General features: G+C 53.8%; 1 protein-coding gene across 4 annotated transcripts in view; it reads left to right on the top strand.

Moving 5' to 3' along the window:
* LOC147116859 (repressor of RNA polymerase III transcription MAF1 homolog) overlaps positions 1 to 27962 on the top strand; it is a 64229-nt gene that overhangs the window by 14852 nt on the left and 21415 nt on the right. The window contains exon 1 of one of the 4 annotated variants that reach the window (XM_085987276.1): positions 24794 to 24942. The exons of the other annotated variants lie outside the window; for them this stretch is intronic. The gene's annotated coding sequence lies outside the window, so the exon portion shown is untranslated. Of the gene's footprint in view, positions 1 to 24793; positions 24943 to 27962 lie in introns of those variants that run through there. 4 annotated transcript variants of the gene reach the window in all.

Raw genomic sequence — 27962 nt, 5'->3', positions numbered from 1 at the left:
GATTCACTGCAGCAACTCGCCAAGGCTTCTTCGGCAGCACCTCCCAAACCTGCGACCTCTTCCACCTAGAAGGACAAGGGCAGCAGGTACATGGGAACACCACCACCTCCAAGTTCCTCTCCAAGTCACACACCATCCTGACTTGGAAATGTATCGTCATGCCTTCGTCGTTGCTGGGTCAAAATCCTGGAACTCGCTGCACTTAAGTAATTATATGAAGCTCTTTGCAACAGGAGGTGTACTAAGGTGCTGTATACATGGAAATATTGCTTTCATTGGCCGTGTGGTTATTTAATGTGGTTTGTACATCTGTGGCAGTAAAAAGGAAACTGCTGTTTCCTCTTCCGATGCTCTGTATGTTTTGTCTCTATCTGCTGTGTGAAGCTATGTGTCTGAATAATGTTGCTCATTTCTATAATGAGTTGTCTCATTGCCTTCCTGTTACATCCTCATTGCTGTTGCATGTTGTGTGCATTTCAGCTGGGATGGTGCAGTAGATTTGAATAGCTCCACATTGCAATGCTGTTTTAGACATGGGAACAAGATGAGGCAATTCAGCCCTCGAGCATGTTCCATTCAACTAGATCGTGGCTGATCTGTATCTCGACTCCATTTACTCGACTTTGCTCCATATCCCTTGATACCTTTACCCAACAAAAATCTATCGATCTTAGTCTTGAACATTTCAATAGTCCTGTAGCATCTGCAACTTTTTGGGAGGGCAGATTTCCACTACCCTTTGTGCGAAGAAGTGCTTCCCAGTTTTGCTTTTAAATAGACTAGAGGAAGGTATACAGTGGTGTTCCCCAGGGGTCGGTTCTAGGACCACTGCTTTTCTTGATATATATTAACTTACTTGGATGTGGGTGTACTGGGCACAATTTCTAAATTTACAGATGACAACTTGGAAATCTAGTGCACAGTAAGGAGGAGTGTGATGGACTTCAGGAAGACATAGACAGGCTGGTGAAATGGGCGGACACGTGGCAGATGAAATTTAACGCAGAAAAGTGTGAAGTGATACATTTTGGTAGAAAGAATGAGGAGAGGAAATATAAACTAAATAAATGGTACAATCCTGAAGGTGGTGCACGAACAGAGACCTGGGGAACAGAACATAAGAACATGTAGGCCAGTCGACCCCTCGAGCCTGCTCCGCCATTCAATAAGATCATGGCTGATCCACTCTTGGCCTCCACACCACTTTCCCGCTCTCTCCCCAGACCCCTCGACTCCCCCGTAGTTCAAATGTCTGTCAATCTCCGCCTTGAATATATTCAGTGACCCAGCCTCCACAGCTCTCTGGGGTAGAGAATTCCAAAGATTCACGACCCTCAGAGAAGAAATTCCTCCTCATCTCCGTCTTAAATGGGCGACCTCTTATTCTGAAACTATGCCCCCTAGTTCTAGATTCCCCCACGAGGGGAAACATCCTCTCAGCATCCACCCTGTCAATCCCCCTCAGACTCTTATACGTTTCAATAAGATCCCCTCTCATTCTTCTAAACTCCAATGAGTTTAGGCCCAACTTGCTCAACCTTTCGTCATACGTCAACCCCTTCATCCCAGGAATCAACCTCGTGAACCTTCACTGCACTGCCTCCAATGCAAGTATATCCTTCCTTAAATATGAAGAGCAAAACTGTACGCTGCGCCCTGTAAAGTTGCATCAAAACTTCCCTACTTCAATACTCCATACTCCTTGCAATAAAGGCCAACATTCCATTAACCTTCCTAATTACTTGCTGTACCTGCATGCTAACTTTGTGTTTCATGTCCTAAGACCCCCAGATCCCTTTGTACTCACTCCATTTAAATAATTTGCTTTTTCATTCTTCCTTCCAAAGTGGATAACCTCACATTTTCCCACATTATACTCCATCTGCAAAATTTTTGCCCACTCACTGAACCTCTCGATATCCCTTTGCAGACTTTGTGTCCTCCTCACAACTTGCTAACCCACCTATCTTTGTATCATCCGCAAATTTGGCTACAGTACACTCGGTCCCTTTATCCAAGTCATTAATATAGATTGTAAATAGTTGAGGCCCCAGCACTGATCCCTGCGGCACCCCACTAGTTACTGATTACCAACCGGAAAATGACCCATTTATCCCGACACTCTGTTTTCTGTTAGTTAGCCAATCCCCTATCCATGCCAATATATTACCCCCAACCCCGTGCGCTCTTATCTTGTGCAGTAACCTTTTATGTGGCACCTTATCGAATGCCTTCTGGAAATCCAAATACACCACATCTACTGGTTCCCCTTTGTCCACCCTGCTCGTTACATCCTCAAAGAACTCCAATAAATTTGTCGAACACGATTTCCCTTTCATAACACCATGTTGACTCTGCGTGATTGTTTTATTTTTTATATGTCCTGCTATTACCTCCTTAATAATGATTTCCAGCATTTTCCCAATGACCGATGTTAGGCTAACTGGCCTAGAGTTTCCTGCTTTCTGTCTCCCTCCTTTCTTGAATACTGGCGTTACATTTGCGGTTTTCCAATCCGCTGGGACCTCTCCGGAATCCAGGGAATTTTGGTAGATTGCAACCAACTGCAGCCACTTCTTTTAAGACCCATGTGTGTGTGCAAAAATCATTGAAGATGGCAGGGCAGGTTGCGAAAGCTGTTAAAAAGGCTTATGGGATCCTGGGCTTCATAAATCGAGGTATAGAGTACAAAAGTGTGGAAATTATGATGAACCTGTATAAAACACTGGTTCGGCCCCAACTGGAATACTGTTCCCAATTCTGGGCACCGCACTTTGGAAGAATGTAAAGTCCTTGGAGGGTGCAGAAAAGATTTACGAGGATGATTCTAGGAATGAGGGACTTCAGTTAAATGGATAGACTGGAGAAGCTGGGGTTATTCTCCTTAGAGCAGAAAAGGTTTAGGAGAGATTTGATAGAGGTGCTCAAAATCATGAGGGATCTGGACAGCGTAGATAGAGAGAAACTGTTCTCATTGTCAGGAGGGTCGAGAACCAGAGGACACAGATTTAAGGTGATTGGCAAAAGAACCAAAAGCGATGCAAGAACTTTTTTACTCAGCGAGTGGTTATGATCTGGAATGCACTGCCTGAAAGGGTGGTGGAGGCAGATTCAATCACGGCTTTCAAAAGGGAGTTGGATAAATACCTGAGAAATTTGCGGGGCAGTGGGACCAGCTGCAGTGCTCTTGCAGAGAGCCGTGCCACGGGCTCGTCGGGCCGAATGGACGCTCCCCGTGCTGTAACCATTCTATGATTCTATGGCTAGCCCTTTTTAAGATGGTGACCCCTTGTTCTGGAGTCTTCCACCAGAGGTAATAGTTGCCTTGTATTTACCAATGAAATCCCTTTATCATTATGAACATCAAGTCACACTTTTATGGGCCAGAGGCAGAGTCCTCCAATCAGGTGAATGGAGTTTGAATTTTTTTCGTCCTCCAATTAACTTACTACAGTTGGCATCAATCCTCCTGGCAAAAGAGTCTGGAGATTAACTTTTTTTTACACCGCAAGTTATGACCTGGAATGCAGTGCTTGGAAAGGTGATTAAAGTAGATTCAATAGTGACTGTTAAAAGGGAATTGAATAAATACTTGAAGTGGAAACATTTGCAGGGCTGTGGGGAAAGAGCAGCACTAATGGAGAGCTCTTTTTTTTAAAAAGAGCTGGAACGAGTGCAATGGGCAGAATGGCCTCCTGTGCTGTGAGACTCGACTTGGGGAGAGAGAGAGGGAGAACAGGAGACAAATTCCCAATCGGTATCGTGACCAGTACTAAAAATATTCAATGCTAACTGGTTCCTCCAGTATCAGTGGTTAGTGTTCAGTCAGAGTGAAACAGAAAGCAAAATACTGCAGGTGTTGGAAATCTGAAACAAATAGACAACATTCTGGGAACACTCAGCAGGTTGGGCAGCATCTGTGGTAAAAGGAAAAAGTGAACAGTTCAGGTATATAACCCTTCATCAGATCTCGATGGTAATGAAGGCTGCTGTTTGTTCCGTGTTGCCAGTACTGCTTGTTGTCATTCTGTTGTCAGTTTGTGATCTAGTGTATGTTGGTACATTGTTCAGTATTTGTTTATATTCTGAATTTGTGGAAACTCTGACGCTCTGAATGTGGATGGCTTTGCACGTCTCTTCACCCTGCTGAGTCACGATAACTTGCAAACTAGAAGCTCAAAACACCCAGCAAAAAACATGATTGGTCATTCATCTTGAGTAATGGGGGAGGAGGAAGAACAGGAAAGAAGGCTGAGAGTAGATAGCTTGGGTATGGAGTTAGCAGTGGCATGGGGATGATGTACAAAAGGAGGCCATTTAAATGTCACACTTTCGGTGAATTTTGTGGGACCCTGCCACGTGCAAACTGGCAAAGTACAGTCAAAACGAAGACACATGCTATCTAAAAAGCAGTCGCTAAAAGGCTTTGATCTAGCTTAAAATATATAAAGATTACAGACATTTTTCCCGTTGGAGGGATGACCGAGAGTTGCCTCCATCACGCTCTCCGCAAGATTAGTCCAATACACATCTCGTGGATAGCTGACAATCCACACTTGTCGTTTTGCGATTACAGTTCAGAAGGAGCCCATCCAGCCCCTCATCACTGCGGCACCAGCTCTTCAAATGTACCAATGTTTGACTTGTCATTATTTTGGCCAGTCCATCATAAAGGAAGCGCTAGCATAGCAACTTTATCACGACTCCCAAACCCAAGTTGGCATTGAAGTTTCCACACGGGGCTATAGAATTGGTGCCCATCCCCTTCCCTTGAAGGCACCGAGTGTGATTTGTAGAGTTTCACTGGTCCAGGTAGCTCTCTGGTGCTTTGCCAAGTAACCATTCTTCACATGCACCTATTGGGTGCTGTCTTCAGGTTTTGACTGAGCATTTTAGTTGAGTAAATGAACCATGTAGTGGAACATTCAATCCAAGTTACTCATTCACCTAGACTAACAACACGGAAGTTGCAGCTGGCCTCAATATTAAATGGTTACATTCCCAGAGCACTCCACACATACTGGAAGACCTCTCGAAACAATTTACATTTAAGGAGACAAGAATAACCGAACTGGTGATTGGGATGTAGCAGGGAAGGTTTTTGAAAGCAAGGAAGTGGCGAGGCAGAGGGAGCTAGGCGGAGAGTTCAGGGATGGGGATTGTGATAATTGATTGGAGCAGGAGACGAGGATTCGCTCTGTGTTGAAATGGAGGCTGGAGGAGATGACTCTGGTAGGGTGGGCCAAGGCCGTGGAAGTTATTTGAAAGTTTGAGAAGCTGTGACCTAGGGAGCCAGTGGAGCTTGAAAGGGGATTGGGAGTGTGGGGCTTCGAGCAGGTGAGGCCATGGGCTGTAGTGTTGGAGTTGTAACTTCGCTTCAGGCAGGCTAGCTAGAAGAATGTTGGCTCACAACTTGGTGTGGAAGCCATGGACTCTGGTTTTGGAAGAGTGAACTGGGGGGTTGAAGAATAAAGGAAAGACTTGCATTTCTCTAGCGCCTTTCACGACCACCGGACGTCTCGGCGCTTTACAGCCAATGAAGTACTTTTTGGAGTCGCTGTTGTAATTTGCGCACAGCAAGCTCCCACAAACAGCAATGTGATAATGACCAGATAAAGAAAGCATTTTTGGTAAAAGAACCGATGTAGGGGAGGGAGCTGAGGGCAGGGTTGAGCAATATGTTGGAAGTTCTGTTCCTCCTGAGGTGGCAGCCCGGGCAGTTGATTGAATCAAGGCATGGTCAGGCACACTTACTGCTGGGAGCTGAAATGGATAGCTTTGGTTTAGTTGGTAGTAAGCTGGAGGAAATTCCTGCTGGCCTGTCTTGTGTAGCGGCAACCTGGGAGCAATAGAGAGGGCGGAGAAAGAGCTGTGTATCATCAGGGTATACGTGTAATTCTATGTGGGGGGGGGATACGGGGAAGAGACGCAAGACTTTTGTGGCATCTTTTTCCAACTAGTCTTTAATGCAAAAGGTATTTTGTATGTGGGGGTGCTGCTTTACTGAGGTCGTGAAGTCTCCATGGTTGTGCTCGGCTGTTCTCCTGCTAAGTACCAGTGTGTTTACAAAGGTCCCAGCAGCGTGATCGAGTACGTGCATGTCTTTTTCTCTGCTCATTGGCTGAGTGACGCTGATTAGCATATATGTCACCCCAGCTTGTTGCTAAGCGCACCGCTCCATAAATAGAACTGCTGGCTTGTTGCTGGAGGCAGGCGAGGTCAGGTTGCACAATAGCAAGACGGTAATCGGCACTTCCACTTTCAACATTGAGGCATTAAATGTGTTTCTGTTTGGAGTATGATTTGACTTGCTATCGGATTTGGGTTTAAGTTCTGAATTCTGCCAACCCATTAGACCCTGTGCAATTTACCTCCTTTTTATATTTAAAAAAAACGCGCTCTCGCTGCATGAAGTCCGCATTAAGCAGTCAGTGTGATACTATTGTATATCTAAGTTTTTACAGCTTGCGTTATTTCCCTTGTGCTGACTGCACCCCTGAAACCTCCCGCTGCAGGCAGCTTGGCTGTTCCCGGCAGTCACTCCCATGCTATTGCAGCCTGATCATTACCTTAACCAGTGGCTACGCGCACTTTCCAGCGCCAGCGACTAGATAGTGGGTCCCCCTGGTCATTCCTGCAGACCCCCTCTAGAAAAAGGGTGGAGGAGGCTAAGGCCAGTTCTAGTAACTTGAGCCTCACTGCTCCGTGACTAAGATTACCTCGGTAAGCACAGCCTGGGAGTCGAACCTGCAACTTAATTGGTCTGCATGACACCGTACCACTCGGTGATGCCTTTATTCCCTAGGCTGTTGGGGGTGCCTCGCCCCTCTGACAGTTTTCGCTTCTCTCCCACATACGCCTTTTTTCTCTCCCCTCCTCCATTCTTAATATTCCATTTGTGCCAGGGTTGAAACTTGAGATCATGTACAAAATGCCACTGTTTTATAAATCAAATTGCATGGCTGTTGGGACAACTTAATGGCCTCTTTTACTTTCTGTTAAACTGCACTGCTCCTGATGGGATGGATTAATGTTCCTCAAGTGTCTGACTTCGCCTAGCATTTTAAAAATAAATCGGGACATTTTTGAAAGGTCACTGCTGGAGGAATAACTCGAAAGTAGGAACATTCTGTTCCTTTCCAGCTGCGTGGTACAGTCTCTGACCGAGGACGTGTAGATGCTTGTTCAGGGGCCCTTGCCAAATGCTGCGGTAAAAGACCTGACTTCTCTTTGTGCTTGACCTCCCCAAAAATGTGCTGCTGTGTTAATCATGCCATCACCTCCTATTTTAATCCTGGTTCATTGGGGTGAAGTGTTGGTGTATGAAGTAGTGGATGAAAGATTAGGTTGCAGTATGAAGGTGCGCCAGTTGGCTGTACCTTGTCCTCAGCTGATCAAAAAAGCTCACTTCTAGTGACACATTTGCTGTGGATTAATGTCATTGTGATTTATGATTATTAAAATCATACCTTTGACCCTTTGAGAACCGCAGTAGTGCTTCTGCACCAGAAAATGAGATTCGATTACTGTACCTTTTCAGCAGTCACTTCTAAGTGAAAGGGTGAAGCTCCATAGTGTAGAACACACAGGATGAAAGCAGCAAACATGAACTTGTTTGTAATTTAGTGATTAGGTAATGCCAGGATTCATGGGGAAAGGGAAGTTTGGGAGGTGGGGGTGTGGTGGTTGTGTTAATGGACTAGTAATCCAGATGCCTGGATTCATCCAGGATAATCCAGAGAACATGAGCCAAAACCCATTGTGGCAGTTTGAGAATGTGAGTTTAAAAAATCTGGAATTAAAATGCTGGTATGATTTAAAAGTGACTATGAAGCTGTTGGACTGTTGTAAAAACCCAACTGGTTCACTAATGTCCTTCTAGGGAAGGGAACCTGCCGTCCTTACCCGGTCTGGGCCTTGTGTGACTCCAGTGGTTATGTGAACATAGAAACATAGAAGATAGGAGCAGGAGTCGGCCATTCGGCCCCTCGAGCCTGCTCCACCATTCAATGAGATCATGGCTGATCATCCAAATTCAGTACCCTGTCCCTGCCTTCTCCCCATATCCCTTGATCCCTTTAGCCTTAAGAAATATATCCAACTCTTTTTTGAATATATTTAATGAATTGGACTCAACTGCCTTCTGTGGTAGAGAATTCCACAGGTTCACCACTCTCTGGGTGAAGAAATTCCTCCTCATCTCTGTCCTAAATGGCCTACCCCTTATCCTTAGACTGTGACCCCTGGTTCTGGACTCCCCAACCATCAGGAACATCCTTCCTGCATCTAACCAACATGGTTGACTCTGAAGTGGCCTAGCAAGACACTCCGTTGTATCAAACTGCTGCGAGTGGTTCAGTGAGGTCGACTATCTCCTTCTCACCAACTAGAGATGGGCAATAAAAATGCCAGTCTTGCCAGCGACTTCCACATCCTGAGAATTGGGGGGTGGGGGGGAAAACGAGGGTAGCACAGTTTTTAGGTCCGGGGAAGGTTTGAGTAGCTGATGGTGCTGATTTTCTTGATTTTCAACAGTGGGGATGTAGGGAAGAGAAATCCGATGGCACGCTTTCAGCTTTGGAGGAACTAAGACAGTTCAAAGAGTACTTGGATTTGATTAAAATGGAGGGAGGATGATTCTTGGAGTAGAGCTGTTGCAGCCTCCTGAGGTATAGAAGTGTTCCAAGTTTTGTTGTAAAATTCTGTCACTTGTGTTGTATTTATAGTTCCACGGATCTGTTTTACAGCTGTTAAAACTGTCTTTGGAAAGCTGAAAAGGCACTTCAGTAGCTTGAGTATGAAAGTGTTCTTGGCAGGGACATGGGGAGGTAAGGCATGAACATTCACTGAAGGTCATTCGGTGTTGGTGTATGTTTGTGCTTCCAGTGAAGTCTGACAAATAGCACATATTTCAGTTTCTAGGTCATGAATTTCACAGTTGCTGTATGTGGTTGACTTCAGACAGAACTAGTGAGTTTCAAGATTTTTTGCAGAGAAATCTGCAACAGGGTGAAATGGCCTTTCTGTCTGAGTAGTGATCGGTTAGTGCAATGTGCTGGGGCACCAAGTGGCAATGTCGTTGACTGGCATGACTTACCCACATCGCTACCAATTTCAGCTGGCAAGTGCCTGGACTGGCTCCCACTCCTCGGAGGGTAAGGAAAATCAGAAAATATCAAAATGACTCGTTGCTAGGTTGCTTCATAACAACAATCTAAGGAATGAAAAAGGTGGCAAGCTAGAACTCCTCTGCCCAGAGTTGAAAGATAGAAACTTTAAACCACGGAACGTACTGAAGACCTTGTTGCTCCTACCTATACTTCCCTTACCCTAGAAGACTGCAGAACAATGTCTCTTCTGTGTGGCAGATGGCCGACCTTACAGAAGCACTATAAACCGAAAGTGCGAGTCTTTATAAACTTTGTTTACAATTTAAGTTGCTTCTGGAAAGATTACCCCATAATATAAATTTACCAAACTGGGAAGCAGGGTTATAGGAAGGTCCACTCACCATTTGGTTTGTGTTTTGCTCCAGTGGTACTAGTCACAGCGTGGTTTGTCATATGTAAGTTCATTGGTGCCTTCTGTATGGCCTGGGCCATTTGTGGCCCCCTCCTATTTAGCTCTGGGCTTGGGTAGACAGGCTGCTCCATGTACGTCTGGTTTGGTATGCATGTCTTTAAATTGTCCGTTCAGTAGTAAAGCACATACTTTCTGTCCTCGAGTGTGCCAAAGCACTTCACATCCAATGAATCACTTTTGAAGTGCAGCCATAGAATGTTCTGCCCATTTAGCCCATTAAGTCTCTGCCACTCTTTCTTCATATGCCACCTAGTCTATTCCCAATCACCTCACTCCCTATAACCTTTTAATATTCCTCCCTCTCAAGCAACTATCCAATTCCCTTTTAAAAGAACTAATGGGCTCTGCTTCAGTAGTTTGTGGCAAAATATTCCACATTCTAACCATCTGTGTCGGATGTTAAATTAATTCCCTTGTTACCATTTCAATGACCTGTTTCTGTAGGCAACATGGTAATTAATCTGCAAGATCCCACAAATGGGATCTTTGTATTTACCTGAACAGGCAGACAGGGCCTTCGGTCTCCTGAAAGATGCTGTAACATTTCCATTTCTAATACCTGCTCCCTTATCCCAATGGCATTATCGTGCAGCCATAATAATGATTTTGGTTTTGGGATAAAGAAGCTTATTTTTTTGCAATGTAAGCTTCGAGAGCTGGCACAGAGATGTTTGTGCTCAATTCAGCTGTAATTGTTTGTTTGGTGTCCTTCAGTTCCAAATGGTATACCAAAGAGGTGCTTCAAACCATGACCCTAGAAAGTCTCGGCTAGCCTAATTTTGTACTCTCGAATGTAAGTCATCCAAAGGTCAGAATTTGGCTTGTTTGCCGTTGAATGCTGCCAGGTGTTGGTCACACTATTTTGGACTATCGAGCACTGTTAAAGGCCCTCGGTGTACTTTGTGCTGTATAAACTCGTCTGTATTTAGTGAATGGGTGGTGCCACCAAGCACATGTAAAGCTGCAGTCTCCTCTGCACGAGTAGAAGGTAAAGTACTAAACTTTAACACTTAGTTTTAGTAATCAGTAGTTTTACTAATGCATTATAAAGATATTCCATGGCCGCCATCCATTTACACAGCTGAGCTCTGCTCTTTCGCCCACGCTCTGTTTATCCAGTCACGCAGCGTGAGCAACAACTTGCATTTATATAGCACCCTTAACGTAGTAAACCACCCCAAGGCGCTTCACAGGAGCGTTATCAGACAAAATTTGACACCGCTCCACGTGAGAAATTAGGGCCGATGCCCAAAAGCTTGGTCAAAGAGGTAGGAACAAACTGGGATTCTGAATTTGATGATGTCTGGTACTCTGGACTAACAATCCAGAGAACGTGAGTTCAAATCCCACTATAGAAGTTTGAGAATTTGAAGTCTGTTCTTTTTTAAATTTGGAAATAAAAAGCCGGTATCGATAAAAGTGACCATGAAACTTATCGTAAAAACCCAACTGGTTCACTATATTGTCCTTTTAGCAAAGGAAACCTGCCGTCCTTGCCTGGTCTGGCCTTTCTTTGAGTCCAGTCCCACACCAACGTCGTTGACTCTTAATTGACCTCCGTGGCCTAGCAAGCTGCTCTGTTATATCAAACCTGTTAAGACACTGGTTCAAGAAGAAGGCCCACCACCATCAGGGCACCTAGGAATGGGCAATAAATGCCAACCTCGCCAGCGACACCCACATCCCGAGCGTGAATATTAAAAACTGTGAAGTGGCTGTGTATTGGCAGTACAGTCGCTGTGGGATTATCTGCCTTGGAACTTTCTAGCACTGAGCTCATTTGGAAGCCCTTGGCAAAATGGAGACCAGAATTCCGCAGTGGAGTGTCTCAACGCTGTTGAGCGGTCTGTTTCACTCAATTATTTGAACAGGACATCGACAGGATAACAGTGAAGTTAATTTTCCTACTGACCTGTTTGACTCCCAAGATTTAGTCCATTAACCTTTTTTCAGATTCAGATTAGATTTATTTGCCGTATGTAACAAGTACAATGGAATGCTTGTTCCCCGTAACGGGAAAGTTTAAATGTTGGTATGGGTTGTAGTGATTTTTGAAATGTTGATGGCTGACATGCAGAGACGGCTTTGTTTCAAGTGGATCCCTTCACCAGCTCCAGAGTGGTCTCTTCCTCCCCCCACCCCCAACACCACACACAAATATGAATCCCTCTGTCAGATGCTGATTGACCAGTAACTGTTTAACTTTGAGTTGATCTCTCCTGTCCAGCTGTGTCTATATGCATGTACTGAGTACAAGAGACTGCGTAACGCCCTCCATTACAGCGTCTGACAGCTGGCAGTCCATCTGTAATTACTGGGGATTTATTTGGCAACCGTGTTCAGGCAGCACAAGTAGGATTTGGTTCATTTCTAATTGAACTGGCTGTAATGGACTTTGTGCTCAACGTCTTTTGACTGTGAATCTGCTAAACGCAGACCTGTGTACAGCTGCCCTGCTGTTCAGGCTGGCTCAGGATCGGAATCCTACAGTGAAGCCCTAGTAGCGTGGCTTCCCCAGGGAAGTGGTTGAGAGCAGGATGTTGCCACAGCAATGACTTGTTGGGATTCAGAGCCGGGCGATGCTGGGGAAGTTCCGAGGGTGGGACCAAGTGACTGTAGGAGTAGCTGGTGTTGGGTGACCAGAGGATAGGTTGAAGTAGGGTTGCAAAATTCTGGGAATTTTTAAAAGAGGGAACTTTCCATGGGAATTTTCAGGAATTTATGGGAATTTTGAGTTTTTTTGCACACTGATGATTTTTGTCTCTGACCCTTATATTATCTTTGTCGTCAAAATAGACATACTGTTCCATACAAATAAAAACAGGCTTTCAAAACTTTATTTAGGTTATAATTTTGAACTTCATTGAACCCCCACAAAAAAGACCCATCTAAAATAAAATAAAAAGAGCGTCAGCTTATTTAGCCTGTAATTTGTCCTTATTTTGTCCCTTTGAGTCTTCTACTCATGAGTCTTCTGAGTCTTCTACTCCTCATTGCTCCTCCTGATTCTCTGGCTCTGACGTGTCCATTTCCTCCTCTGTGTCAGTGTCTAGCTGTGTGGTGGACACTTCTGTATCTGGCTCAATAAGTTGTAGGTTCGCCCGGATAGCCACCAGTTTCTCCACTCTCTTGTTAGTCAGCCTGTTGCGCACCTTTGTATGCGTATTCCCAAAAAGTGACCAGTTTCGTTCAGAGGCCGCTGATGAAGGTGGGATTTGGAGTATCACCGATGCAATAGGTGACAGGGCCTCAGATGCACAAAGTCCCTTCCACCAGGTATGTGCACTGATATGCTTGCATGATTCCCATATCCCATCCCCATTCCAAAGACCTTGCTTGGTAGAGAACTTTGCCAGACTTCCCAGAACTTTGCCCACATCCAGATTGAGATGGTGTGAGAGGGTAGAAATCACACTGTAAGCGCTGTTGATCTGTTCTCCAGAAAGTATTGGTCTCCCAACATGCTTTGGGTCCAGCATGTATGCTGCAGCATGAATCGGCTTGACACACAATTCTTGACGCGTCTGTATGAATTGAACAATTGCCTTCTCCTCTGCTTTGAGCAGCAGGGATGTGGGTAGGGCAATGCTGATTTGTTCTTTTAAATCAGTAAAAAGCCTGAGAACATCTGACAAGACAGCGTCATCTCCTTCAATCTGAGCAATTGCAGATGCTACTGGTGAGAGTAGTTTAAGGCTGCTAACCACTCTCTCCCAAAACACATCATCTAGCAGTATTTTCTTGATGGTGGTTCCCATATCCCCAGACTGGGATATTGCCATTTCTTGCAGCGACTCCTTACCCTCCAGAAGGCTGTTGTACATTATGACAACACCACCCCATCTAGTGTTGTTGGGCAGCTTCAGTGTGGTGTTCTTGTTCTTTGTCATTTGCTTGGAGTTGTAGGTTGCTGCAACTACCTGTTTTCCCCTGACATACTTCACAACTTGCTTGGCTCTCTTGTACAGTGCTTCCATGGTTCTCAAACCCATGATGTCCTTGAGGAGCAGGTTAAGCCCATGAGCTGCGCACCCAATAGACGTAATATGAGGGTAGGCCTCCTCCACTTGAGCCCAAGCAGCCTTCATATTCGCAGCATTGTCAGTAACTACTGCAAAGACCTTTTGTGATCCAAGATCGTTGATGACTGCTTTCAGCTCATCAGCAATGTATGTGCCTGTGTGTCTGTTGTCCTTCGTGTCTGTGCTATTTAAGAACACTGGGAGAGGAGTGGAGACGATGTCGTTTATGATGCCCTCCCCTCGTACATTTGACCACCCATCTGAGATAACTGCAACAGTCTGCCATCGCTATCGTTTCTTTGAGCTTTCCTTGGACTCTGTTATACTCAGCCTCCAGCAAATAAGTAGACAAAGCATGTCTGGTGGGAGGACAGTATGCAGGGCGAATAACATTGAAAAATCTCTTCCAGTACACATTGGCTGTGAGCATGAGGGGTGAGCCTGTTGCATATACAGCTCGAGCAAGGCACTCATCTGCATTCTTCTGGCTATGGTTATCCATTGTATCAAAGAACCTTCCAAGTGGGCCAGGAGTTGCTGATGATAAGGAGCCTGATGCTGAATGAGAACCATCATCTTCTTGAATGGAAGCAGAGGAACTCTGGGCTGACTGCTGTGAGCTTTGAGTGAAGTTGTTGCATTTGGATAAATGCTGCTGCATCTTTGTGGCATTCTTTACATATGGCTTTCTACAGTGTTTGCACATGTACACAGTCTTTCCATCTTTAATGCCTGGGGTAAAATGCTTCCACACATCCGACGGTAAACGTGGCATTATTCTATGCAGAGAAATAAAGGGCACTCATCTCTGTGTCGAACTGCGGTCGATCAGCACGATTGCAACAGGGTGAGTACATTTTTGCTGATGCTCCATGTGATGGAAGCATGACCTGTACACACATGACGCTACATCACCAATAGTGTATTATTTTGTATATTTTAAATTGAAGGACAACAGAGTTCAACAAGTAACTGGTTTATTTGGTACTAGCTGAAGTGCCCGGCGGTGCCGAGGCTTTTTCGAGGGCATGTTGTTGGAAGAGAGAGAGAGAGCGAGCGACTGGGGGGGGAAGAGAGCGCGCGGGTGGGGGGGAAGAGAGCGCGCGGGTGGGGGGGAAGAGAGCGAGCGGGTGGGGGGGAAGAGAGCGAGCGGGTGGGGGGGAAGAGCGAGCGGGTGGGGGGGAAGAGAGCGAGCGGGTGGGGGGGAAGAGAGCGAGCGGGTGGGGGGGGAAGAGCGAGCGGGTGGGGGGAAGAGAGCGAGCGGGTGGGGGGGAAGAGAGCGAGCGGGTGGGGGGGAAGAGAGCGAGCGGGTGGGGGGGGAAGAGCGAGCGGGTGGGGGGGGAAGAGAGCGAGCGGGTGGGGGGGGAAGAGCGAGCGGGTGGGGGGGAAGAGAGCGAGCGGGTGGGGGGGGGAAGAGAGCGAGCGGGTGGGGGGGGGAAGAGCGAGCGGGTGGGGGGGAAGAGCGAGCGGGTGGGGGGAAGAGAGCGAGCGGGTGGGGGGGAAGAGAGCGAGCGGGTGGGGGGGAAGAGAGCGAGCGGGTGGGGGGGGGAAGAGAGCGAGCGGGTGGGGGGGGGAAGAGCGAGCGGGTGGGGGGGAAGAGAGCGAGCGGGTGGGGGGGGAAGAGAGCGAGCGGGTGGGGGGGGAAGAGAGCGAGCGGGTGGGGGGGGAAGAGCGAGCGGGTGGGGGGAAGAGAGCGAGCGGGTGGGGGGGAAGAGAGCGAGCGGGTGGGGGGGGGAAGAGCGAGCGGGTGGGGGGGAAGAGAGCGAGCGGGTGGGGGGGAAGAGAGCGAGCGGGTGGGGGGGAAGAGAGCGAGCGGGTGGGGGGGAAGAGAGCGAGCGGGTGGGGGGGAAGAGAGCGAGCGGGTGGGGGGGAAGAGAGCGAGCGGGTGGGGGGGGAAGAGAGCGGGTGGGGGGGGGAAGAGAGAGAGCGGGTGGGGGGGAAGAGAGAGAGCGGGTGGGGGGGAAGAGAGAGAGCGGGTGGGGGGGAAGAGAGAGCGGGTGGGGGGGGAAGAGAGAGAGCGGGTGGGGGGGAAGAGAGAGCGGGTGGGGGGGAAGAGAGAGCGGGTGGGGGGGAAGAGAGAGAGCGGGTGGGGGGGAAGAGAGAGGGAGGGTGGGGGGGAAGAGAGCGAGCGGGTGGGGGGGGAAGAGCGAGCGGGTGGGGGGGAAGAGAGCGAGCGGGTGGGGGGGAAGAGAGCGAGCGGGTGGGGGGGGGAAGAGCGAGCGGGTGGGGGGGGGGAAGAGCGAGCGGGTGGGGGGGGGGGAAGAGCGAGCGGGTGGGGGGGAAGAGCGAGCGGGTGGGGGGGAAGAGAGAGAGCGGGTGGGGGGGAAGAGAGAGAGCGGGTGGGGGGGAAGAGAGAGAGAGGGTGGGGGGAAGAGAGAAAGAGCGGGTGGGGGGAAGAGAGAGAGAGCGGGTGGGGGGAAGAGAGAGAGAGAGCGCGGGTGGGGGGAAGAGAGAGAGCGGGTGGGGGGAAGAGAGAGAGCGGGTGGGGGGGAAGAGAGAGAGCGGGTGGGGGGAAGAGAGAGAGCGGGTGGGGGGGAAGAGAGAAAGAGCGGGTGGGGGGAAGAGAGAGAAAGAGCGGGTGGGGGGAAGAGAGAGAGCGGGTGGGGGGGAAGAGAGAGCGGGTGGGGGGAAGAGAGAGAGCGGGGGGGGGAAGAGAGCGAGCGGGTGGGGGGGAAGAGAGCGAGCGGGTGGGGGGGGAAGAGAGAGAGCGGGTGGGGGGGAAGAGAGAAAGAGCGGGTGGGGGGAAGAGAGAGAGAGAGCGGGTGGGGGGAAGAGAGAGCGGGTGGGGGGGAAGAGAGAGCGGGTGGGGGGAAGAGAGAGAGCGGGGGGGGAAGAGAGCGAGCGGGTGGGGGGGAAGAGAGCGAGCGGGTGGGGGGAAGAGAGCGAGCGGGTGGGGGGAAGAGAGCGAGCGGGTGGGGGGAAGAGAGCGAGCGGGTGGGGGGGAAGAGAGCGAGCGGGGGGGGGGGGGGAAGAGAGAGAGCGGGTGGGGGGGAAGAGAGAGCGGGTGGGGGGGAAGAGAGAGCGGGTGGGGGGGGAAGAGAGAGAGCGGGTGGGGGGGAAGAGAGAGAGCGGGTGGGGGGGAAGAGAGCGAGCGGGTGGGGGGGGGAAGAGCGAGCGGGTGGGGGGGAAGAGCGAGCGGGTGGGGGGGAAGAGCGAGCGGGTGGGGGGGAAGAGAGCGAGCGGGTGGGGGGGAAGAGAGCGAGCGGGTGGGGGGGGGAAGAGCGAGCGGGTGGGGGGGAAGAGAGCGAGCGGGTGGGGGGGAAGAGAGCGAGCGGGTGGGGGGGAAGAGAGCGAGCGGGTGGGGGGGAAGAGAGCGAGCGGGTGGGGGGGGAAGAGCGAGCGGGTGGGGGGGAAGAGCGAGCGGGTGGGGGGGAAGAGCGAGCGGGTGGGGGGGAAGAGCGAGCGGGTGGGGGGGAAGAGCGAGCGGGTGGGGGGAAGAGAGCGAGCGGGTGGGGGGGAAGAGAGCGAGCGGGTGGGGGGGGGGAAGAGCGAGCGGGTGGGGGGGAAGAGAGCGAGCGGGTGGGGGGGAAGAGAGCGAGCGGGTGGGGGGGAAGAGAGCGAGCGGGTGGGGGGGAAGAGAGCGGGGGGGGGAAGAGAGAGAGCGGGTGGGGGGGAAGAGAGAGCGGGTGGGGGGGAAGAGAGAGAGCGGGTGGGGGGGAAGAGAGAGAGCGGGTGGGGGGGAAGAGAGAGAGCGGGTGGGGGGGAAGAGAGAGAGAGGGTGGGGGGGAAGAGAGAGAGAGCGGGTGGGGGGAAGAGAGAGAGAGAGCGGGTGGGGGGAAGAGAGAGAGCGGGTGGGGGGGAAGAGAGAAAGAGCGGGTGGGGGGGAAGAGAGAGAAAGAGCGGGTGGGGGGAAGAGAGAGAGCGGGTGGGGGGAAGAGAGAGAGCGGGTGGGGGGGAAGAGAAAGAGCGGGTGGGGGGAAGAGAGAGAGAGAGCGGGTGGGGGGAAGAGAGAGAGAGAGCGGGTGGGGGGAAGAGAGAGAGAGAGCGGGTGGGGGGAAGAGAGAGAGAGCGGGTGGGGGGAAGAGAGAGAGAGAGCGGGTGGGGGGAAGAGAGAGAGCGGGGGGGGGAAGAGAGCGAGCGGGTGGGGGGAAGAAAGCGAGCGGGTGGGGGGGGAGAGAAAGAGCGGGTGGGGGGAAGAGAGAGCGGGTGGGGGGGAAGAGAGAAAGAGCGGGTGGGGGGAAGAGAGAGAGAGAGAGCGGGTGGGGGGGGAAGAGAGAGCGGGTGGGGGGGGAAGAGAGAGAGCGGGTGGGGGGAAGAGAGAGAGAGAGCGGGTGGGGGGAAGAGAGAGAGAGAGCGGGTGGGGGGGAAGAGAGAGAGCGGGTGGGGGGGAAGAGAGAGCGGGTGGGGGGAAGAGAGAGAGCGGGGGGGGGAAGAGAGCGAGCGGGTGGGGGGAAGAAAGCGAGCGGGTGGGGGGGGAGAGAGAAAGAGCGGGTGGGGGGAAGAGAGCGGGTGGGGGGGAAGAGAGAAAGAGCGGGTGGGGGGAAGAGAGAGAGCGGGTGGGGGGAAGAGAGAGAGCGGGTGGGGGGAAGAGAGAGAGAGAGCGGGTGGGGGGGAAGAGAGAGAGCGGGTGGGGGGGAAGAGAGAGAGCGGGTGGGGGGGAAGAGAGAGAGCGGGTGGGGGGGAAGAGAGAGAGCGGGTGGGGGGGGGAAGAGAGAGAGCGGGTGGGGGGGGGGGAAGAGAGCGGGTGGGGGGGGGGGAAGAGAGCGGGTGGGGGGGGAAGAGAGAGAGAGGGTGGGGGGGGAAGAGAGAGAGCGGGTGGGGGGAAGAGAGAGAGAGCGGGTGGGGGGGAAGAGAGAGAGAGAGCGGGTGGGGGGGAAGAGAGAGAGAGCGGGTGGGGGGGAAGAGAGAGAGCGGGTGGGGGGAAGAGAGAGCGGGTGGGGGGGAAGAGAGAGCGGGTGGGGGGGAAGAGAGAGCGGGTGGGGGGGAAGAGAGAGCGGGTGGGGGGGAAGAGAGAGCGGGTGGGGGGGAAGAGAGAGAGAAAGAGCGGGTGGGGGGGAAGAGAGAGAGAAAGAGCGGGTGGGGGGAAGAGAGAGAGCGGGTGGGGGGAAGAGAGAGAGCGGGTGGGGGGAAGAGAGAGAGCGGGTGGGGGGAAGAGAGAGAGCGGGTGGGGGGGAAGAGAGAGAGAGAGCGGGTGGGGGGGAAGAGAGAGAGAGAGCGGGTGGGGGGGAAGAGAGAGAGCGGGTGGGGGGAAGAGAGAGCGGGTGGGGGGGAAGAGAGAGCGGGTGGGGGGGAAGAGAGAGCGGGTGGGGGGGAAGAGAGAGCGGGTGGGGGGGAAGAGAGAGAGAAAGAGCGGGTGGGGGGGAAGAGAGAGAGAAAGAGCGGGTGGGGGGAAGAGAGAGAGAAAGAGCGGGTGGGGGGAAGAGAGAGAGCGGGTGGGGGGAAGAGAGAGAGCGGGTGGGGGGAAGAGAGAGAGCGGGTGGGGGGAAGAGAGAGAGCGGGTGGGGGGAAGAGAGAGAGCGGGTGGGGGGAAGAGAGAGAGAGAGCGGGTGGGGGGAGAGAGAGAGAGAGCGGGTGGGGGGGAAGAGAGAGAGAGAGCGGGTGGGGGGGAAGAGAGAGAAAGAGCGGGTGGGGGGAAGAGAGAGCGGGGGGGGGAAGAGAGCGAGCCTGGGGGAAGAGAGCGAGCGGGTGGGGGGGAAGAGAGCGAGCGGGTGGGGGGGAAGAGAGCGAGCGGGTGGGGGGGAAGAGAGCGAGCGGGTGGGGGGGGAAGAGAAAGAGCGGGTGGGGGGAAGAGAGAGAGCGGGTGGGGGGAAGAGAGAGAGCGGGTGGGGGGAAGAGAGAGAGCGGGTGGGGGGAAGAGAGAGAGCGGGTGGGGGGAAGAGAGAGAGAGAGCGGGTGGGGGGAAGAGAGAGAGAGAGCGGGTGGGGGGGAAGAGAGAGAGAGAGCGGGTGGGGGGGAAGAGAGAGAAAGAGCGGGTGGGGGGAAGAGAGAGCGGGGGGGGGAAGAGAGCGAGCCTGGGGGAAGAGAGCGAGCGGGTGGGGGGGAAGAGAGCGAGCGGGTGGGGGGGAAGAGAGCGAGCGGGTGGGGGGGAAGAGAGCGAGCGGGTGGGGGGGGAAGAGAGAGAGCGGGTGGGGGGAAGAGAGAGAGAGAGCGGGTGGGGGGAAGAGAGAGAGAGAGCGGGTGGGGGGAAGAGAGAGAGAGAGCGGGTGGGGGGGAAGAGAGAGAAAGAGCGGGTGGGGGGGAAGAGAGCGGGTGGGGGGAAGAGAGCGGGTGGGGGGGAAGAGAGAGCGGGTGGGGGGAAGAGAGAGCGGGTGGGGGGAAGAGAGAGCGGGTGGGGGGAAGAGAGAGCGGGTGGGGGGGAAGAGAGAGAGAGAGCGGGTGGGGGGGAAGAGAGCGGGTGGGGGGGAAGAGAGAGCGGGTGGGGGGGAAGAGAGAGCGGGTGGGGGGGAAGAGAGAGAGCGGGTGGGGGGAAGAGAGAGAGAGAGCGGGTGGGGGGGAAGAGAGAGAGCGGGTGGGGGGGGAAGAGAGAGAGCGGGTGGGGGGGAAGAGAGAGAGCGGGTGGGGGGGAAGAGAGAGAGCGGGTGGGGGGAAGAGAGCGAGCGGGTGGGGGGAAGAGAGCGAGCGAGCGGGTGGGGGGAAGAGCGAGCGAGCGGGTGGGGGGAAGAGCGAGCGAGCGGGGGGGAAGAGAGCGAGCGGGGGGGAAGAGAGCGAGCGGGTGGGGGGAAGAGAGCGAGCGGGTGGGGGGGAAGAGAGCGAGCGAGCAGGTGGGGGGGAAGAGAGCGAGAGAGCGGGGGGGAAGAGAGCGAGCGAGCGGGTGGGGGGAAGAGCGAGCGAGCGGGGGGGGGGAAGAGAGAGCGAGCGGGTGGGGGGAAGAGAGCGAGCGGGTGGGGGGGAAGAGAGCGAGAGAGCGGGGGGGGGAAGAGAGCGGGGGGGAAGAGAGCGGGGGGGAAGAGAGCGGGGGGGAAGAGAGCGGGGGGGAAGAGAGCGGGGGGGAAGAGAGCGGGGGGGGAAGAGAGCGAGCGGGTGGGGGGAAGAGAGCGAGCGAGCGGGTGGGGGGAAGAGAGCGAGCGGGTGGGGGGAAGAGAGCGAGCGGGTGGGGGGAAGAGAGCGAGCGGGTGGGGGGGAAGAGAGCGAGCGGGCAGGTGGGGGGGGAAGAGAGCGAGCGGGCAGGTGGGGGGGGAAGAGAGCGAGCGAGCGGGGGGAAGAGAGCGAGCGGGGGGGGGAAGAGAGAGCGAGCGGGTGGGGGGAAGAGAGCGGGTGGGGGGAAGAGAGCGAGCGAGCGGGTGGGGGGAAGAGAGCGAGCGAGCGGGGGGGGAAGAGCGAGCGAGCGGGAGGGGGGAAGAGAGCGAGCGGGTGGGGGGAAGAGAGCGAGCGGGTGGGGGGAAGAGAGCGAGCGGGTGGGGGGGGAAGAGAGCGAGCGAGCAGGTGGGGGGGAAGAGAGCGAGCGAGCGGGGGGGGGGAAGAGAGCGAGCGGGGGGGAAGAGAGAGCGAGCGGGGGGGGAAGAGAGAGCGAGCGGGTGGGGGGAAGAGAGAGAGCGAGCGGGTGGGGGGAAGAGAGCGAGCGGGTGGGGGGAAGAGAGCGAGCGAGCGGGGTGGGGGGAAGAGCGAGCGAGCGGGGGGGGGAAGAGAGAGAGCGAGCGGGTGGGGGGAAGAGAGCGAGCGGGTGGGGGGGAAGAGAGCGAGCGAGCAGGTGGGGGGAAGAGAGCGAGAGAGCGGGGGGGGAAGAGAGCGGGGGGGGAAGAGAGCGAGCGGGTGGGGGGAAGAGAGCGAGCGAGCGGGTGGGGGGAAGAGAGCGAGCGAGCGGGTGGGGGGAAGAGAGCGAGCGAGCGGGTGGGGGGAAGAGCGAGCGAGCGGGGGGGGGAAGAGAGCGAGCGGGTGGGGGGAAGAGAGCGAGCGGGTGGGGGGAAGAGAGCGAGCGGGTGGGGGGGAAGAGAGCGAGCGAGCAGGTGGGGGGGGAAGAGAGCGAGCGAGCGGGGGGGGGGGAAGAGAGCGAGCGGGGGGGAAGAGAGAGCGAGCGGGGGGGGAAGAGAGAGCGAGCGGGTGGGGGGAAGAGAGAGAGCGAGCGGGTGGGGGGAAGAGAGCGAGCGGGTGGGGGGAAGAGAGCGAGCGAGCGGGTGGGGGGGAAGAGCGAGCGAGCGGGGGGGGGGGAAGAGAGAGCGAGCGGGTGGGGGGAAGAGAGCGAGCGGGTGGGGGGGAAGAGAGCGAGCGAGCAGGTGGGGGGAAGAGAGCGAGAGAGCGGGGGGGGAAGAGAGCGGGGGGGGAAGAGAGCGGGGGGGGAAGAGAGCGAGCGGGTGGGGGGAAGAGAGCGAGCGAGCGGGTGGGGGGAAGAGAGCGAGCGAGCGGGTGGGGGGAAGAGAGCGAGCGAGCGGGTGGGGGGAAGAGAGCGAGCGGGTGGGGGGAAGAGAGCGAGCGGGTAGGGGGAAGAGAGCGAGCGGGTGGGGGGGGGAAGAGAGCGAGCGAGCAGGTGGGGGGGGAAGAGAGCGAGCGAGCGGGGGGGGAAGAGAGCGAGCGGGGGGGGAAGAGAGCGAGCGGGTGGGGGGAAGAGAGCGAGCGGGTGGGGGGAAGAGAGCGAGCGGGTGGGGGGGAAGAGAGCGAGCGAGCAGGTGGGGGGGGAAGAGAGCGAGCGAGCGGGGGGGGGGGAAGAGAGCGAGCGGGGGGGGGGAAGAGAGAGCGAGCGGGGGGGGAAGAGAGAGCGAGCGGGTGGGGGGGAAGAGAGTGAGCGAGCGGGTGGGGGGACGAGCGAGCGAGCGGGTGGGGGGACGAGCGAGCGAGCGGGTGGGGGGGAAGAGCGAGCGAGCGGGTGGGGGGGGAAGAGCGCGAGCGGGTGGGGGGGGAAGAGCGCGAGCGGGTGGGGGGGAAGAGAGCGAGCGGGTGGGGGGAAGAGAGCGAGCGGGTGGGGGGAAGAGAGCGAGCGGGTGGGGGGAAGAGAGCGAGCGGGTGGGGGGAAGAGAGCGAGCGGGTGGGGGGAAGAGAGCGAGCGGGTGGGGGGAAGAGAGCGAGCGGGTGGGGGGAAGAGAGCGAGCGGGTGGGGGGAAGAGAGCGAGCGGGTGGGGGGAAGAGAGCGAGCGGGTGGGGGGAAGAGAGCGAGCGGGTGGGGGGAAGAGAGCGAGCGGGTGGGGGGAAGAGAGCGAGCGGGTGGGGGGAAGAGAGCGAGCGGGTGGGGGGAAGAGAGCGAGCGGGTGGGGGGAAGAGAGCGAGCGGGTGGGGGGAAGAGAGCGAGCGGGTGGGGGGAAGAGAGCGAGCGGGTGGGGGGAAGAGAGCGAGCGGGTGGGGGGAAGAGAGCGAGCGGGTGGGGGGAAGAGAGCGAGCGGGTGGGGGGAAGAGAGCGAGCGGGTGGGGGGAAGAGAGCGAGCGGGTGGGGGGAAGAGAGCGAGCGGGTGGGGGGAAGAGAGCGAGCGGGTGGGGGGAAGAGAGCGAGCGGGTGGGGGGAAGAGAGCGAGCGGGTGGGGGGAAGAGAGCGAGCGGGTGGGGGGAAGAGAGCGAGCGGGTGGGGGGAAGAGAGCGAGCGGGTGGGGGGAAGAGAGCGAGCGGGTGGGGGGAAGAGAGCGAGCGGGTGGGGGGGAAGAGAGCGAGCGGGTGGGGGGGAAGAGAGAGAGCGGGGGGGGGGGAAGAGAGAGAGCGGGGGGGGGGAAGAGAGAGAGCGGGGGGGGGAAGAGAGAGAGCGGGGGGGGGAAGAGAGAGAGCGGGGGGGGGAAGAGAGAGAGCGGGGGGGGAAGAGAGAGAGCGGGGGGTGGGAAGAGAGAGAGCGGGGGGGGGGGGAGAGAGAGAGCGGGGGGGGGAAGGGAGGGCGGGAAGGGAAGGGATGGGGGGAAGGAGAGGGGGGGAGGGGGTGAAGGGGAGGGGGGAAAGGGAGGGGGTGAAGGGACGGGGGGGAAGGGGCGGGGGGGAAGGGGCGGGGGGGGGCCCAGGCCGAGAGCCCCGCTCTCCGAGCCCCGGCTGAGCCCGATTGCGGCTCTGAGAGACGGCCGGCGGCCGAGCCCCCCCCCCCCCCCGCCGAGCGCGGAACAGAGACGCCGCGTCTCACCTGCTGCGCGCGCACCCTGACCCTCGTGGCTGACGCCGTTGCCCCGGGTAACGTGACGCGTGGGGGGTGGTGGTGGGTGAGGAGCTTAGCAGAAGCCCAAGCTCGGGCCTGGCTGGGCAAGAAAGGCCCAGGCTTTCTGGGCTTAACAAAAAAACGGGGAAAGGTAGCAAGAAGAATGTTGAGGTTAGAAAAAATATTTACAAATGAATGAAGTTTTTTTTTTAAAACAATTTAATAAATTCAATTTTATTTTGCTGGAAATGTATATTTGAAAAGAAAGATGCAGGAAAAAGAACGGAAGCAAGATGCCGGCGACTCACCTCGGTTCAGAACGATAAGGCCCGGCCACACACGCACCGATTGGCCCGGCGGCACACGCCAGCAACCCGGCGTACGATTGGTCGAGCGCGAGGTCACTCTGTCGCTAATGAGCGGAACGTTGAAGGTTTTTGGGATACCGCGGGCGCGATTTTAGCCCAGCCGAAACGTAAATACGCTTAAAACCGTCTCGGAAGTGTAAGCTTTCTTTGGAGGTAACGCGCGTGTAGGTACGCCCTGTAACCTTCGAGCACATAGCCCGACAGACGCACACGCGATGACAGACAGAATGACAGACAGAAGTACCGATTTATATATATATAGATAGATAAAGTCTGATTTACTTACTGCATCATCACAACATCAGTAGAAAACAAAATGACTTCCCTCAGGACCCCTAACCTGGATCTTAAAAAAAACTATAGCAGTCTTACAGATGCCTGCAGGCCAATCACAATTCGATATGCAAATATTACAAACAGAGGGAGCTAATCGCTCATCCACTCATCCAACCAATCAGGACACATTTGTTCACAGTCACACACAAAACTTGTAATGATTAAAACAAGCCAAGTAAGAAGATAAACATATATTGATTAAGAAATTCCTTAATAATTAAGATTCCATCTCTATTAGTAATTTTAAGAGAGGACCTGTGGGGGGAAAAAAAGAAAGAAATACAAAAAAAACAATATTATGCTAGCATGTGCTTTTTTGGGCAAAATTCCCAAGCTAAACCTCCTGTGGAAAATTTCCGGAAATTTACCAGAAACTTTCCACCCCTTTGCAACCCTAGTATTCTGGAGGAGATCCTGGAGTTGGGGAGAAGAAAGGCGGTGGAAGAGATCCCAAAGGCAAGGAGATGCAAGGACTTGAAGTTGACGGCAAGATCTTGGCTGCTACTGAGACATGAGAAGGCAATTGGTATTTGGACCGTGGTGTAGATTGGGATAGGAGTGTGGCATCCTGGCACACTGAACATCAGAGTGAGTTGTGTCCAGCTGCCACAGCAAGGAAGCCAAATAAACATCTCCACAGCTATGGGAACTTCTGGAAAAGGTGAAGCTGGCACACTTGCCTAAAAAAAAATAAGACAGACTGCAGCTGGAGTTAGAGACTCTGCCAAAGGGGGGGGGGGGTCACTGAATTTCAGCACACCCTCTGCAAAATGCCTCATTCCATTTGATAGAGGTGTAGTGGAGGAACCTGCCTTGCTGCACCATGTGAACAATGAGCTGTAAGATGTTGAGTAAATCCACAAGTTAAAGCAGTTTGCCCAGAATGATTTGCATTTGTGATCAGGTTGTTCAGTAATGTGAGTAGAACTTGGACCAAAAATTGATTTGATTCAGGCAATCGAAGGCAGACTGTGCGATTCCATTCCTCCTGCAGCATCAAGAAAGCCGCCCCATGGGCAAAATAGGCCCCATGGCTGTCAGTTCACTGGTGTCAAGACACAAGGGTACTACAGTAGTTTGTGCTTTACAAAAATCTGTGGAGAAACTTGAGTGGGGCAAGGAATGCTTTGTGGGCACTATCGTCTGGAGCTCCAAGAATATGGGGAATCGACCAATATTTGTCTCCATTGGTACAGGAAGACAATCCAGGCACTCCTGGTTTGTTAGCCCTCTCCTATAGGGAACAGATGTGATTGCTGGATTTACAGCTATAAGTTACTAGTGAGGCATTCTGATGGTGCATCATCTAGATTCCCTGAGCAGCTTCGGAGTAATTCTACTCCTGCAGTGCTGTCGCAACATGCATAAATATATGTAACAGACCATAAATAGTGTCCAGACACAATGGATCTCTCTTCCTAAATTTCTTTGCCTTGTTGCTCTCTCTCTTCAAAAACTTGCTCAAAACGAGTCTATTTTCTGTCTGCTCCCTAACCTCTTTCCCACATCCTGCTCTATCACTTGCCTTTAAAGCATGTTGATGGTTTTGTCGCATGAAAGTTGGTGTTGAGTGTCCTGCTATATTTAAGCAGGCTGGCTTACTATCTAGAGGTATAAGCATATAAAGTTCATAATCCCAACAACATGTGCATATTCTACACGGTAAGCTGTGTTGCTGTTGTAGGAAGCCAACCCTGTCATATGAGCCTGGGTAGAGTGGTGACATTGAGCTGAGTTGATATATTTTTAATTCTGTTTGGAAGCTGCATGTGTGTCATTCTATTTTAATGCATGCAATGTCTTCCATTATGCTTTACCAAAATTCTGCTGACAGTTGTTCTTGTCCTCAAAAATTGTATCTTACTCCTTTTTATAAACTTGTCTTTGTACTGGATTTATTTCCCACCCCAGTGACTGAGGTATGAACTTGAGCATAATCAGTGTAACTTCTACTGAAACTGACATTGTCTCCAGATTCTCTGGTGAGCTGAGACTGACATTGTCTCCAGGCTTTGTCAAGGGAAGATCATGTCTGACCAATTTGATTGAATTTTTCAAGGGGGTGACTAGGTGTGTGGATGAGGGTAGTGCAGTGGATGTGGTTTACATGGATTTCAGTAAGGCTTTTGATAAAGTCCCGCATAGGAGACTGGTCAGGAAGGTAAGAGCCCATGGGATCCAGGGTGCCTTGGCACATTGGATCCAAAACTGGCTTAGTGGCAGAAGGCAGAGGGTGATGGTGGAAGGTTGTTTTTGTGACTGGAAGCCTGTGTCCAGTGGGGCACCGCAGGGATCGGTGCTGGGTCCCTTGCTGTTTGTGGTCTACATTAATGATTTGGATGTGAATGTAAAAGGTATGATCAGTAAGTTCGCAGATGACACGAAAATTGGTGGGGTGGTAAATAGCGAGGCGGGAAGCCTCAGGCTACAGGACGATATAGATGGGTTGGTCAGATGGGTGGAACAGTGGCAAATGGAATTTAACCCTGAAAAGTGTGAGGTGATGCATTTTGGAGGGACTAACAAGGCAAGGGAATACACAATGAATGGTAAGACCCTAGGAAAGACAGAGGATCAGAGGGACCTTGGTGTGCATGTACATAGATCCCTGAAGGCAGCAGAACAGGTGGCTAAGGTGGTTAAGAAGGCATATGGGATACTTGCCTTCATTAGCCGAGGCATAGAATATAAATGCAGGGAGGTTATGATGGAGCTGTACAAAACGCTGGTAAGGCCACAGCTGGAGTACTGTGTGCAGTTCTGGTCGCCACACTATAGGAAGGATGTGATTGCTTTGGAGAGGGTGCAGAGGAGATTTACAAGGATGTTACCTGGGCTGGAGCGCTTCAGCTATGAAGAAAGACTGGACAGGCTGGGGTTGTTTTCCTTGGAGCAGAGAAGGCTGAGGTATACAAAATTATGAGGGGCATAGCTAGGGTGGATAAAAAGGAACTTTTCCCCTTGGAGGGGTCAATAACAAGGGGGCATAGATTCAAGGTAAGGGGCAGGAGGTTTAGAGGGGATTTGAGGAAAAACTTTTTCACCCAGAGCGTAGTTGGAATCTGGAACTCACTGCCTGAAAGTGTGGTAGAGGCAGGAACCCTCACAACATTCAAGAAGCATTTGGATGAGCACTTGAAATGCCATAGCATACAAGGCTACGGACCAAATGCTGGAAAATGGGACTAGATTAGACAGGGCTTGATGGCCGGCGCGGACGCGAAGGGCCTCTTTCTGTGCTGTATAACTCTGACTCTCTGGTGAGCTCAGACTGACAGTCCCCAGATTCTCGGGTGAGCTGAGACTGACAGTCCCCAGATTCTCTGGTGAGCTCAGACTGACAGCCCCCAGATTCTCGGGTGAGCTCAGACTGACAGTCCCCAGATTCTCGGGTGAGCTCAGACTGACAGTCCCCAGATTCTCGGGTGAGCTCAGACTGACAGTCCCCAGATTCTCGGGTGAGCTCAGACTGACAGTCCCCAGATTCTCGGGTGAGCTGAGACTGACAGTCCCCAGATTCTCGGGTGAGCTCAGACTGACATTGTCCCCAGATTCTCGGGTGAGCTCAGACTGACAGCCCCCAGATTCTCTGGTGAGCTCAGACTGACAGTCCCCAGATTCTCGGGTGAGCTCAGACTGACAGTCCCCAGATTCTCGGGTGAGCTCAGACTGACGGTCCCC

This window comes from Somniosus microcephalus, chromosome 5, assembly GCF_052327205.1.
Source record: "Somniosus microcephalus isolate GS21.2 chromosome 5, FLI_Smic_1.0, whole genome shotgun sequence".
NCBI classification, from domain to species: Eukaryota; Metazoa; Chordata; class Chondrichthyes; order Squaliformes; family Somniosidae; genus Somniosus; species Somniosus microcephalus.
Note: the sequence above shows the minus strand (reverse complement) of the source record. Positions and strands in the feature narration are given on the sequence as shown.